Here is a 14,675-nt window from a genome sequence, read left to right as displayed (position 1 = left end):
TAATGAGGGCTGAGTGCCACAGCAGACAGTAAAAGATTAATGCTGTCTTTGGAGAGAAACCTTAAGCAAAGCAGGTCATGCTTTAGGAGAGAGGTAATGGGAACCAAAGACACAGAAAAGGCTTTAACGCTTCAAAACTAGGCACTGAAAACAAGCACTGCTTTGTTATCTATTTTTAAAAGATTAGAAATGCAAGACAATCTGAAGGCAACAAGAACTCACCTTTCAGCCCTGTGAATTGCTCATTGATTCTTAAGAATCCTATGGTCAAACTTCTATTATTATTATTTTATTATTATTATTTATTTGGGATGCAAAAAGTAAACACCCGTAAAATACAGCTCAGTGTAAGCTGTCTGTTTAACTAAACTTTCTGCTATTTGGTTTCATTAAATTAACCAGCTGATGTGATTAAACTTGCCAGGTGGTTTATTTATCTTCATCTTTGGGAGAGTGGGCGGATATAATCTGGAAAGATGTTGGTCAAGAAATAGATGAGTCTGGATGTGCAGGGCTGGCATGTTGTCAAAGCACATGATGAGTTTCTTATAAAAAAACATATGAAATATATCTCCAGTTGAGTAAAATATTCACATTAATACTGGAATAAGGCAGAAGAACCCTAGCTGACATCCCATCTGTTCTTACGAATTAAATTTAGAAATCATATGTAATATAGACATTTCTGTCTGAATATCATAAAACCCTGACACATCTAGGCTTTCATTAGAAAGCTCCACGATGTGACTTGAATAACAATCTGTCTTAGCTAATTAGTATTTTCAGTTTAGCATATTCACTTCCAGACATATTGCTGTTTGCACATGGTAATTTAGGTAAACAGATACCATCCACAGCTGCATCAATTAACACTGCTAATCAAAACTGAATTCAGGTAATTAGGCACATTTATGCAAAAAAATGTGTAATTTTGGAGAAAAGCTAGATTCTTCAGTAATATGTCAATAAGTGAAAATCTCCTTTTGCTTATGAAGATGAAGAATGAGGGGAAGGAATCATCATGAATATATACATCATGCAGACAGAGTAAAAATTCCTAAATTAAATCTCAAACTTTAATTGACCTGTATTTTCAGCAATTGGATCCTATTTTTCATAACCGTTTTCCTCAATGTTTCCACATAGTAAAGTTGATTCGCATCCGCCTAAGGGTTTAATCATCATCGAGCAGGACTCAAATGGTTAATGAATTCTCAAGCATTTATGTACTTAGGAGAGATGTTGGTCATATATGCTCTTCCATCATGCCCAGCTTCTCTCAGCGAAGATGCTCTCTATGTCTCGTTCTATTATTGCACACTTTCCTTTTCTCTGCTGCAAAGTACTTTCATTTGCATTGAGACTCACAATAGTAATTTCTTATTTTCCTGCAAATACTCTTCAGCTTCCCTGATTCTACACAATATCCTTTAGTTGCTTTTTCATTCATTTTCAAGGTGAATACTGTGAATTAATTTTCCAGTTTTCCTACAAACATAAACCAATCTGATAATTTTGGTTAAGTATTCTGACCAGTTCAGAAAAACTAGTTTAACTTGGTAAATTATAAGTGACTAAGTAGGACTAACAATTTGGGGTGGGAGGGGATTGATAGGTCTAAAGTCAAAGCTAAAGTAAAGGAGTAAATTGGGCCATCTCCAAAAAGCATTCTGAAGACATGAGAATATATCTATACCTTTCTAGCTAGCCAGCTAGCTAGTGATCTCAACTTTTTTCGCTTTTCAAACATTGAAGCTTAGGATTATTTCTTAGCGGGCCTTTATAATAAAGTATTGAGTTCAGTGTTTTTATCTTTATTTTAAGCGTAACAGTCACTTTCAACCCAGTTTAACAAACATTTCCTCGGTACCCGCCATGATATCTGACACTCTTCTACGACCTCTGGGTAAACACAGAGGTGGGTTTAGACCTATCACACTCGTCTGAGCCAAGCCCAGAGATTTTACAGACCAAAAGAATCAACCTTCAAAAAGTAGACCAAGGCTCCAAGTGAAATTTATGTGTCAATTCCAAACATTTGGAACCTCCTAGGTTAATTTTGCTGAGGTTTACTTTTTGTCTAACCCAGGCTAATTCTTTTGTTCTTGTAATAAATCAGGAAATAAGAACCAAAATTATTTTTCCAGGTAGCATGATGCTCTTTTCTCATGTGCAGTAATCCCAACTATTCGTATGATTATTTTTTATACTTGTCAAAAACCTTTTTTTCCACATATTCCTTTAAACATGTTTGGCATAAACAATTGGACAATTCCCTATGGAATGGCAATCTAACAGACTGTGCTCATATCGTTTCAAGAACAGGAATTATAAAATATGGAGACAGATTTATCAATGGGTTGTCAAACTACTCAACCAATGAAGGTGTATGAGGTGGGATGATGGTACCTCTGACAGACTCTGTTAAACAGAATTATTCGTGAATTTTAAATGAATGATAGGTAAGCACAAATATTTTAAAGACAATTTTTAAAAGATCCTAATGGTGGGTTTTCAGTGAGCTAAATCATTAATATTAGGGGAGGACAATTTCTGGACTCCATGAAGTGAACCAACTAACTGAAGTTCATTGCATGGATGCACCAGTGAATAATCTGGCATTCTCCACCACTTCTTCTCTTACTTCCTCAGAAGTGAATCAGGAGAGAATTAATTCTTTCATTGTAGTTCCTACATTTTAGTAATTTCTTTTGTCTGGGAAAAATGTTTAAATTCATCTAAAAATCCTATGCTTGCCATCACCAAGTTTTAGCAAAGCGGAATACTATGGACAGCACAACAACAGCTCTGGTGAAGAAGGTCTTGAAATATAGCATCAGCTTCCAACCCAGGCTGTGCCACCGACTGGCTGTCTGACTTCCAGCAAATCACTCTTCACCCTGAGCCTCAGTTTCCAGTCCATAAAATGTGGCTCACAGACTCACCTCACCGGTTTGGAGAGGGCGCCTGGAATACAGGAGGTGTTCAATAAATACTTGTTGAAACTGAACAAAGGTCAGTCAGTGATGGCTCCAGAAGTAGTGATGCTAAAGGCATTTTAATCAAATTTATCTTATTAAGTAGTTCTCCAGATTCCAAAGTAACAAGTAGAGGTAGTGTGATAAATTTAATACGAATAGCATGGAATGCACCAATAGGCCACACGGCACTCCAGTACATTAGGTAGCCTTCCACTTCACTTGAAAACTAATGCTAGGGAACTGACCTTCACAATTAGCTGGAAGGTTAACATTGGAGCTTTTATTATCTCTGAAGTATTTTTATTATTTTGTCGAATTGCAAGAAATAATAAAAAATATAAATTACTAGAAATAATTCATTTGACCAATATTAACCAAAAATTTTATTCTAGAATTATTGTCTAGTGAAGAGAATAACATTTTGTAAAATTCACATGTGACTACTTTTTGACTATTAATGATTTTAAAAACCCTAAAAACCCTTGAGTTTGCCACTCATTATCTCTGGATAGCCCAGAAAAATAAAATGGCTCGTGATAGGCCTACACTAAATTTTTGTGGAATTAAATTAAACTATTGACTCACAAACAATACATACTGAATAAAATGACACCACTGGTCACTTTTTAAACAGTCTGTTTTGAAAACAGAAGGACTCCAACTAGAATATGTGGTCCCTGAAAATATCAAACGGATTAATTTTGGCTTGTTAATGGCAAAGAATGTCATTTCACAACTACGAGAGGAAATGTCAGGTCTGGAACTGGATGGATTAGAGAGGAGCAGATTGCCAGAAACAAAGGCAACAAAGAAAGAAAAATGTCTTCTAAGCACACTGAAGCAAAACAAATGATTGGATTTGGGATTTAACAAAATATAATCTTATTTGCCTTTGCTCTTTCACCAATTCCTTTTTCTATCCTAAGACAATATGAGTTTCCCCTTCTCCGGCCATGAGTTTCTTTTGAGGAAAAGATTGCTGATAATTAATGGCAATACAGAGAAGGATGTTATCAATAGTTTGGCACATTAGCCTTTTATGCTTAGAGAATGTTATATTTATGATAAATTTTAATGCCAAAAATTATTTTCATTTCGTTTTGGTGAGAGGTAAAACAAGAATAATCAAATTAGAGTAGATTATTGAATTATATCTGAAGAATAAATAGTGCTTATTTTAGGGGTTTAATTTAGCGGTAGTGTTTATTTTTTAGCGACAATTATTTTTAATAAGAAAACAAGTGTTATCATGGAACAACTGGATTTTTTTTAAAGTTTGACAATTCAAAGTACCAAAGCTAAAGCTGATAATCTACACTTTATCAGGCAAAGTACAGAACAATGTATTTGTTTACAATTTATGGTTGAATACTGGCCCCAGGATTAAGAATTAGGAAATTATCCGTATAGCAAACAGATCTTAGTTAAACATAGTATTAATCTATGCTGCAAGGTATTATCCCGCTCTCTGGAGGATGCCAGAGTCACTTTGCTAGCTGAATAATCTCAGTCACTCTATCACAAGTTTTTCATCTCTCACTTTCTTCATAGGCCTGGAGTAGAAGCCTATCTTTTCAGAAGGATGTTAAAAGAGTACATGAAAAGCTTGTGCAAAAATAAACTATAGCACCTCAGGCTTCTTAATTTTTACACTATAATACCTTGGATTTTTCTACCTTGACACATTCAGAGTGAATTCTTTGATGAAAAGAGAGAGAAATAAATTACATATGGAATGAAGAGAACCTTTATTATCATTTTAATAGTCCACAGACACATAAAAGGAAGACGCGTTCACTATGTGGTGGGACCTAAAACTAAAAATATTCACTGACTTAGTAATAAAAAAATTTTAATATGATATGAAAAATGGAAACAGTCTTTTGAAGCGATGTGAATATGCAACTTTCCACAAAGGCTTCAAGAATATTTAACGAAGGAAAATAAAATCAAACCATTGTATGGCTTTGTCAATAACTAGAGTGTGCTCCTCTTATAATATTTTTGAACTTAATGAAAATAATAAATATATCCATAGACTGTCAGAGATCATGAGGAATGAAATTCCAGATGCTGGAAATAATCAACTTTTACCAACAGCTTCATAAACAACCGTAGCAAAAAGCCCTCATTTGCAGGAGACATCAGGTAGATTTAACGTGGATATAATACGCAATTTAGGTAGTTGATGATGGATTAGAATGGAGATGTCACTGTTATTTATTCCTAACCTTTTCAAGATAGTCCTGGATTGTCTTTCTATTGAGAGCCTGAATGTTCAGTGTGGGGAGATTGCCTCAGGCTCCCTGCTTTTGTTGGGGTTTTGATGTCTTGAATGGAGGGAGTGATGCCGGGGACTCCTCCCACGTGCTCCCAATTATCTATACATTATTGCATATTCTCTGCCACCAGGATGCTCTTCCCAGAGCTATGATCCTCCCAAAGCAGCATCCGATTCAAATAATAATAAAATAAAAATGAAAATTAAAATAGGAGGGGTTTTTTTTTATTATTATTTGAATGACATACGACCTGCTCGTTGTTTGCATTTAAATTGGGCAGAATAATTCAGCTCCAGCTTTTAATTTCAAAAGGGTTAATCACCTTAACAAAGGTCAATCAAACTTTAATCTTCAATCAAATTGCTACAGCCCCAATCACCTACAGGACATTTATTATATTTCTATTTCCACGTGAAAGAATGCATGCCTTTCATTATGCATTACTAATCTTCTAACTCTTTACATTAGCACATTTTACCAAAAATATTAATTCCTTTGAAACTCTGACAAGAGTTCATTTCTACACATCTCACAAGATAATCCTGTTTGAAAGAACGGGTGCAACGGCTATGAGCCACTTTCCTGGCCCTTTCTAATCCCCATAGACCTTCGCTACTCCAACTGAGTTCTTACAATAGCAAATCTCAATTACACAAAATACTACGGAGGTTTAGGTTAAAACAACATTATATTATTTTAGGAACTTAATCCTCCCATTGTCTGTGATTATGCCATTCATCTACCTGTTTCCATCCATGATGTTTACCGCATACAAAAGTTATTGATTTGGAGGAAGCAAATGTTAATCATGTTTGAATAGCAGTAGGAAGACTTAAATTCATTAATTCATCCACTCAATAAATATATATTGAGTGCCTATTTTGTGCCAGATACAAGGAGGGGAGAGATGCAAAGTCAAAAAAAAGAGAGAGTCTCTAACATGAGAATAATGTTCTCTTCTGGAAATGATGTCCAGAATACAATAATGACTTAAACCTCCACTTTCAGCTTTTCTTATAAACATCCTTAAATTTTACTGAAGATTGGAAATGCATTAAGTCAAATTTTAACCAAAATTTCAATAAACAGTTTTTTAAATTATCTGGACACTTAAAGGTTTCAAAATTCATAATCCCATAAAATGGTTAATTTTTTAAATTTGAGAATATGAACTTTGATTTTCAAATTTTAAAATGAGTATATTCAGAATATCGAGTCTCCCATGGTTAGGAATAAAACTATGAGGAAGTGTAAATGGGGTTTTAAAAAAAAATACATTCTCTGCACTAATCTGTTTCCAAAATGCTATTTCATGATGTTTAAAAACTGCTATTAACACAAAAGACAAATAGCAACCGGCAAAAACAAATCAGTGCTTTTTGTTGCCATGATATAGTGGCCTGGATGACCACGGAGGGAAAGTAAAAGAATTTTAATGTAAGTCCCAATTATATTGCAAATTGATTGCCTTAGTATTATAGTGGTGGTGTGACACAGCATAAATAACCCAAACTTTGCCTTCTGCATATTTTTTTTGAGATGCTTTCCTCTCTCTTTGTACTCAGAGGAAGCACACCAGCATATACACAGAGGCGCAAGTCCCTCCTCATCAATATTCACATTCATTAATTAGCAATATGTGAAGGCTATAATTTGGGAAACTCCCCAGAGTTTGAACATTCAATCAAGCAAAGCAAATCATAGTAAAAAGAAAATACAGGTATAACAGTCAATGGCCAGTCTGGCATTGGGGAATAGCACACAATTTCAAGAAATATCGGTCTTTCTAAATGTTGTGAAAAAAGCCCCAATTAAGTCAAGACCTCAGCCCTCCTTCCCCCCAATTTGAGCATTTCTTGAAACTGAAATAGAACCTCTACATATTCTATAACGAGGCTTGCTTTTTTTCACTCTTCTAATTAGATTGGTACAATAGAACAAAGCAGAGCAAAAGCTTTCATTGTTGAGCAAAATAAATCCAATTCTACAAAACATAAATGTTCTATTGATATTTGTTACCAAATAGTTACTCTGAAAACTGATAAAGATTAGCTAGACATAACAACAAGAAAACATTGCTTTATATTTCATTCTCAGTACCAAAAGCTATTTCATTGTATTTCTCAATTTCTAGATTTGGAAAAATCTCAAAGCCTTCAGAGAATATGCTGTAAATGCTCAAGAAGTATTTGGATCCTTTTATGAATCATTTTGATCACAAAACAAAAAAGAACCCACCAACCATCAAACAAAAATCTAAATAAGAAAGCCCGGGTTATGGCATTATGAAAGAAACATACCTTTGGCTGAACAAGTTCGCGATTTCTCGTCTTGCCTACATAGCTTTGCCGTTCCACCTTGAGCAAAAGTCGACTCGGTGTCCCTTGTGATCTTTGTGACAATGCCATCATATCACTGGCAAATTTTTCGATTAAACTTTGCAGACGTAGTAGCAACTTTGTTAATTATGATATTAGCCAGCTGGCGGGTACAATCAGTCAACCGCTGTAAGAAAGCCAGACAAAGAGACATCTAATCATTGCAACCAGAGCAGATAAATTTTGTTCCTTTCGCATACGTGTCACAGATTCTATCCCTTCTGACCCTCTCCTCAGCCATCGACTGTCAAATTTAGATTCTGCGAGCTCCCAGCTTCCCTTTATCCCTCCCTTAGATCTGAAACTCCTGGTTATCAGGAAGACACGCGTCACCAGCTGTCTCAGAGCAGGAAAGCAATCAGGTGAATACTACTTATTATCTTGCATTGCTTCCCGAGAAGTGACAAGATTGATTTGGGCCCAAGAATACATTCAGATCTCAGGCATGTAGTTCCTAGGGTTTTGACTTCAAACAGTAGGGTATGTGCAAAGTTGCAGTAAGGAGGGCTTCAATCCCAATGTTAAGGATATGGGATATTAGAATAAGGAGTATTTTCAAAAATCTACCAGAGTTCCTTTTTCAGATGCCTTTGCATTTTCTTTTCCACCTTTGTGATATGTTGGAATGTCTATGGGCAGATTGTTACCGGGAGGAGCCAGCTTCACGGCGAAGTAGCCTTAAGTTAACCCATGGACACAGTATTCCGACATGAAGTTGTCTCCACCTGTCCCTTTTTCATCAAGAAGAGTACCCTATAAATTCTAATATCTGGAACACATCCTCCCATAAAGGTTCAAATCATATTTAAACGGAATAATTTGAGACACTAATTTGGGTATCTCAACTAAAAATAGCTTATACAACTTCAGATTGTGAGACAGACATCTTTACATCCTAATACAAATTTTCCTTTCAAAAAATTAGTCTACTGAAATCATATGGAAGTATCTATCTATTAATCAATTGATCAATAGGTAAATAGACACAAACATACATATAATGAATTTGCTGAAATTTAAATGTATACTAGGTAATACACATAACATTCCTATAAAATGATACAACAAAGATCTTTGAAAATGAAACAGTCAATTGATCAGTAAAGAGCCTGATCCTGCATGGTAAGCCATTAAACCAACATGATACCTACTAAAGGATTATCTTTCCCCATTGAAATGTTTAGGCATCAGTAAAGTAAAAAGTTTTCTCTGCGGAGTTTAAAAAAGAGTAATATACAATATGATAATAAAGTGATATTCATCAAGATATTAGTAGTTCTTTCTGGGATGGAAGAACTTGGTGAAAAGTTAAAATGCAAGTTTGAAGTGCATTTTATATGAGAATTCTTTATATTTGGCTCTCTAAAAGGGTCAAAGAAAATTACAGGTATAGTACACTATATTAATAAATCATGGTATGTACCCTAAATTTACATTTTATTTTCACATGAATTAAGAATTCATAATTCAAAATTATGAATTCATAATTTTCCTGTAACAGAGGGTCCAAAGTCCCTGCACATGGTTTATTTAGCCGAAAGTGCTGAAAAGATAAATGTATTTACATGTAATCTAAGATACATGCAAGGAGGATAAGATGATTTAGGGATCCCTAAAACCACAGAGAAAGGTACATTTATCCTAGGGAGACACAACTGTTTCTTAAATATCACCAGAATAGAGATGAGAAGGGGAAAATATGGTTTCAGGAATTCTTAGACTATATATATCTCCTGCGGAGAGTAAGATATTCTTTATTTTCATGGCTTGGGTTGATATTAGGAAATGAGTCACAGCCCATAAAAGCAAAGAATAAAGTCGGAAATGTTAGAGGATGAGAGTGTGTTGTGGCACAATGTGAGGGACAAAGAATCTTAGATGTTACTGTTAGGAAATGAGCCATGCCGGTCACATTCACCATCGTAGCCTCGACAATCACCATGGGGGCTGGCGCACAGTAGTTTCTCAAGAAATACATGTTGATGAAGAATGGATACTTTTGTTGCACACATCATCCTCCTCAAAGCGCAATTTAACCACTTTCAAAATTAGATAATGCAAAAAGAATCACTCCTGAAGCCTGATGTTGATTACTACATATTAATTACTCATATATTCACTCAACATTATATCTTTAAAACACTGAAAGAGTTCATACCTAAAAAGACTTCGAAACAGACATTTCTCTTAAGATTCCAAAATAAGTGTTTCAATAATGCTCATTCTTTGCTCATACGAAAATTATTCTAATTAAGACAGTTAGAATGAGTCAAAAACCTCTTTACTCTGAGTGAAAACAGGACGTTTTCCTAGGAAATTCTAAGGGAATAATATACACTACATACACAGAGTTTTACATTGCAGTAGTATCTATAAGAAAAACCCAGCGTCCTAATGTCCCCAAAGAGAGAAATTATTAAATAAATTATAACATTTACTCATATGCAGCCATTATGTGATAATGAGGATGATTGAGGAAACCAACTTCTTATGGCTATACCGAACGAAAAAAGTAGAATACTGAATTGTGCATATTGTTGATTATTGTGTACATTTGGACAAAGATTGGAAGGAGAAATGTCAAAATAGGAAATATGTTCTGTAGGATTAGAAAGTATTTCTTCTCTTACAAAAGATTGCTTTCACAGTATTATAATTGTTAATCTCAAAAAGTGGGAATAAAAGACCCCATCTGTAAAATGAGAATAATAATAATAATATCCTCCTAATAGTGTTTTGGTGTTAAATCAGATAATGTACGTAAAACCTTTTACATATTTCCTGACCTGCAATAAACGCTCATTCCATACCTAAGTTATTATCTTTACTATAACCATCATGTAAAGAATCCTGACGTCTGTTTACACTATATCTTTTATTTTTTCTGGAAATTATCAAAATGTGATTGAATTAAATGAGGAAATCTGAAACAAGAAAAACGCAGGATTTTAAACACAAGCAACCAGGCACAGAAATATAGCCTAGATGGTACAACTGATTTATAAAATAGTGATGACAACAATAATAATCAATAGATACATGTGACTTCAGCTACAAATTATACTTTGCATAAGACCTGTAAGACCTGTATTATTTTATAAGACCTATACTTTTGATTCCTCTGTGGCAGCTTATGACATGCCCATAAAGAAGCAGGACTGCTATATAAACTGAAGTTGAAATAGGAGAAATTGACCTGGAGGAATTTACAACACCTGGAGGAATCTCAGTACTCTTCTTTTTATTTTCCATTGTGAGCACTTGCTGATTTCTGATCTCTGTGGGCACAAATTCTGACTCACAGCATAATCATCTAAGACTGCTCTTTCTCTAGGGCATGGCAGTGCCACGCATCACAATGGGTTGTTTATTATATAAACACAATGTATAGCTGTGGAATTTTCTAAAGATGGAAGCAGTCAGTGAGAACAAAGCAATCTAGACTTGGAAACACTGTCCATGGAGAACCACGGAGAGGTATCCGCTGTGGATCCACACAGACCACAAAGCCCTACTCTGCTACAGATGCTTTTATTGATGTGCCACAAATCGTCTTCCATTAGCCCTTGCATCAGTGCGTCCTAATTTCTCTGATCATTTGAATATGTTTAATTAAATCTCATATCTATATTCATTTCATTTCTGCCTTCCGGCATGCTGGATGTAGACTCAAATGCTTAAATTTCCACCTCTGTTGTGCTGTCGTCTCAGGAGTCAGACATCCTCCTTCCGTTCCATTCCTGGCTCCTCACTTACCAGCTCTGGGACATTGGGCAAATTATTAAACCTTGTTAAGACTCCGTTTTAAAATAACAACACCCTGTAATGCTATTGTAAAGATTAAATAATACATCAGCTGCCAAGCACATAGTAGGTATCCAATTAATGTTCTCTCATTGCTGAAGCAGCAATGGAATCACCGGGAAGCAACACAACCCAGGAAATAGGAGCAAGGGATCCAGAATCACACTTTGCGGGTAAATTCAGATCTGGCTTTCTCATTTAAATAATTAACAACAACAAAACAACAATAGTAATAATAACTTCCTCATAGAGTTATAAGAATTAAATGATTACTGTAAAGTACTTACCACACAGTAAATAATGTTTGCAATTAATAGTATTACTCTGCCTGCTATGCTAATTGGTTATTTCTTCCCATTGCTTAACTATTACGTAGCGAAAATAAATGGGGACTTTGTGAAGACCTGAGAATACCTGTCACATATGCTTGACAATAGATGCACAAGGATCCTTGTTGCAGTACGATTTGTAACTGAGTCAAGAATAATCTAAAAAGTCACCAAAAGTAACTGGTTAAATAAGGTATGTTATAGCCACACTGTGGAATGCCATGCAGCCATGACGAAGTACTGATGTGAAATTATTTCCATGATGCGTTTTTAAGAGACAGGAGAATGGTGCAGAACCATGTGTATTGTATGTTATCATTTTGTTTACTGAGGATTTTGTAGACAGTGGTTGTGTATATAGGGAATATCTCTGAAAAATACCCAAGAAAGGCTAACAAGGGTTGCTTCGTAGGGAAGCTTGGGGCTTGGGGGCCAGAAATAGAAGAATTACTCTTTACAGTATGTTCTTTGCTATTGTATGAATTTGTGTTATAGATATGCAGCTCTCTTTTTAAAACATTAACAAATTAAACAACTTTTTTTAACGAAATGTCTTTGTCCCTACTTGAATGTGCAGTCTATTTCAGTTTCTTTATAAAAAGCCTAGATACTCTCCACTTCCCATACTAGTGGACATGACTCAGCCACTGTGTCTGCCCACTGGAACCACAGGTCACAAAGCGCTGTTTCTTTGCACCATAACATGACCCTGCTCCCTTTTGCTTCCAACTCTCATTTCAATGCTAATTTCAATAGCGTTTGTTGCATGAGTTGATTTTTCTCACCCAATAAATGTCAAAATGTTGATATTTATGCAGCATCTCCTTTCTCAAAGGATGTTTCCTCATAAAGGATTTAACTCAGCCTATGAGAGACAAACTGCATTCCTACATTCTGGGCAATTCTAGAGTGATTTCAAGTGAGGAGTTCTCTCATGTTACGAATGTACACATTTGTCCTCAGACAGGCAATTCACTCTCAGGGCTAACTTCCCTAGATGCCAGCAGAATCTCCAGAGCCAAGGGCTTCTAATGGGGCACAAGACACATCAATGAGCACATACTCCTAGTATATAAGAAATTGTGAACTGACAACCTGAAACTTTGATGTAGGATTAAAACAAGACTTTTCTTGTCTTTTCAAATATGCAAATTTGAGAACTAATCACTAATTACAAATATTATCTAAACAAATGTCAATTGATACCTTTGTAGGAATCGTTTATGCATCACATTTTCTCCCCGTTTGGAACAAATAGTCTTTCCTACTTTTAAAAGGTCCAACTACCAATCACAGACGTTACACATCAGAATGCTTGGCTTTACAACAGGGCGATGTGAGGCCTGTCTGTGAAACAGCATTGACCCCATAGTGGAAAGATGATGGCTAAACAGCTTAGTTGATGTGCTAGACACAATAGCCAACACTTGGGTGCACTTGATAACAAGAGCTCTCATCAGCAGCAGCGTCGTTGTCATCATCATTGATTTTAAACACCATTAGATGGTCAACCGCAGCTCTAGAGTTTGAAAAACTGCTGGTTTTTACCACTTGCTAATGTTTCTTTTCCAGAGCAAATGTTGTCCATAAAATGAATACAGGTCCATAGAACAATTGGTAATACTTCTCCTATACACCAGCACTTCTCAAACTTTCACGATCATGTAAGTCACTTGGGGATCTGGTCAAAATGCAGATTTTGACTCAGTAGGTGTGGGGTGGAGCCTGCCATTGCCGACAGGCTCTGAAGTAATGCTGCTGCTGGTTGCGGAGTACCAAGTTTACACACCCCTGAGCACTTTACAGAGGGTGAGGACGACATGCTTAGTAATGAATGCAACGAATATTAAACCATATACCTATATGCACAACCAAATTATAATTTTTTCTTCTTTCTCATGCTTACCTTGCTGAACGGCACTTAAATTTCTCAGTCTTGAAATAAAACGCAAGTGCGCAGCAAAATATAACTAGAGTTTCCTCTCTACGTTAACTCCTGGTGGATACAAAGGCAAGGAAAAAGATTCCAATTATATTATTCATAATGGAAGGGTCACATTTACAAAGTTTTTTTTTTTTGGTGAAAAGGCAAAGATTTTAACCTTGAGATATTTTTCAGAGTGATAACTTATTTCCTTTCTTGTCACAACACGGGTATACAGTCATAATTTATATTCACTCTGTTTGGACTGACAACAAAATAAGGTATTAACAAAATCCTTTTTCTGTGATCTGTATGCTTCTCTTGTGTAACTAAATATTTATATCTGTTTCTAATACAACTACTTAAAGCTAAACGGTTTAATCGGTAAGAATGTTGTACCCTCGGTAAGCTGATATGCTCTAACACTTAACAATTCTGGAAATATTTGCTAAGCTTCCATTATCATTTCTCTTGCTATAAGCTAATTCCCTTGATTTGCTTGAGGACAACTGGAGGAAAAAATAATAGAGTTTTAACGTGGTAAAATAATACTCTAAATTCTAAAACCTAGCATCTAGGCAAAAGCTTACTAGAGATTATATGGTCCAATTCAGTTTTGTTTTTGTTTTTGTTTCCAGGCCTTTTTTTAACTGCCATCCATGGTAAGAAAATATTTGCAACGCAACCAAGTATGACAAACACACTCAAAATATTTTGGAAAAAATGCATTCATGAAACAATACTTACTATGTGCAATGCACTCTGATAATTCTTTTTTCTCTTACTTTTTTTCCTTATGTCAGATGGGTAATGTGCTGATGTCATAACAAGGATTGTGGGAAGGCACATCTTACATAACAGCGTGAATACCCAATCACCACGCTCATGAACTACAAAGGCTTTTTTTTTTTTAATGCTGGTTATGATCTACTAAGTTGACTTCATGACCCACTAACGGGTCATTCAAACTTCCGAGT

General features: G+C 35.4%; 1 protein-coding gene and 1 non-coding gene across 6 annotated transcripts in view; both read right to left on the bottom strand.

Annotated features, from left to right (window-relative positions):
• Positions 1-14,675, bottom strand: part of LOC139080381 (uncharacterized) — a 130,672-nt gene that overhangs the window by 27,640 nt on the left and 88,357 nt on the right. For 3 of the 5 annotated variants that reach the window (XR_011534863.1, XM_070600689.1, XM_070600688.1), the window contains one exon: positions 7,564-7,768. The gene's annotated coding sequence lies outside the window, so the exon portion shown is untranslated. Of the gene's footprint in view, positions 1-7,563; positions 7,769-13,680; positions 13,771-14,675 lie in introns of all 5 variants that reach the window. The other 2 variants (XR_011534862.1, XM_070600687.1) reach the window with 1 other exon arrangement.
• LOC139080405 (small nucleolar RNA U13) lies at positions 14,496-14,599 on the bottom strand. Its single transcript, XR_011534890.1, has one exon. It is a non-coding gene; the product is annotated as a small nucleolar RNA U13 (small nucleolar RNA).

This window comes from Equus przewalskii, chromosome 29 (genome assembly GCF_037783145.1).
Source record: "Equus przewalskii isolate Varuska chromosome 29, EquPr2, whole genome shotgun sequence".
Lineage (NCBI taxonomy): Eukaryota > Metazoa > Chordata > Mammalia > Perissodactyla > Equidae > Equus > Equus przewalskii.
The sequence above is the reverse complement of the archived record's forward strand: the minus strand, read 5'-3'. Positions and strand labels throughout refer to the sequence as shown.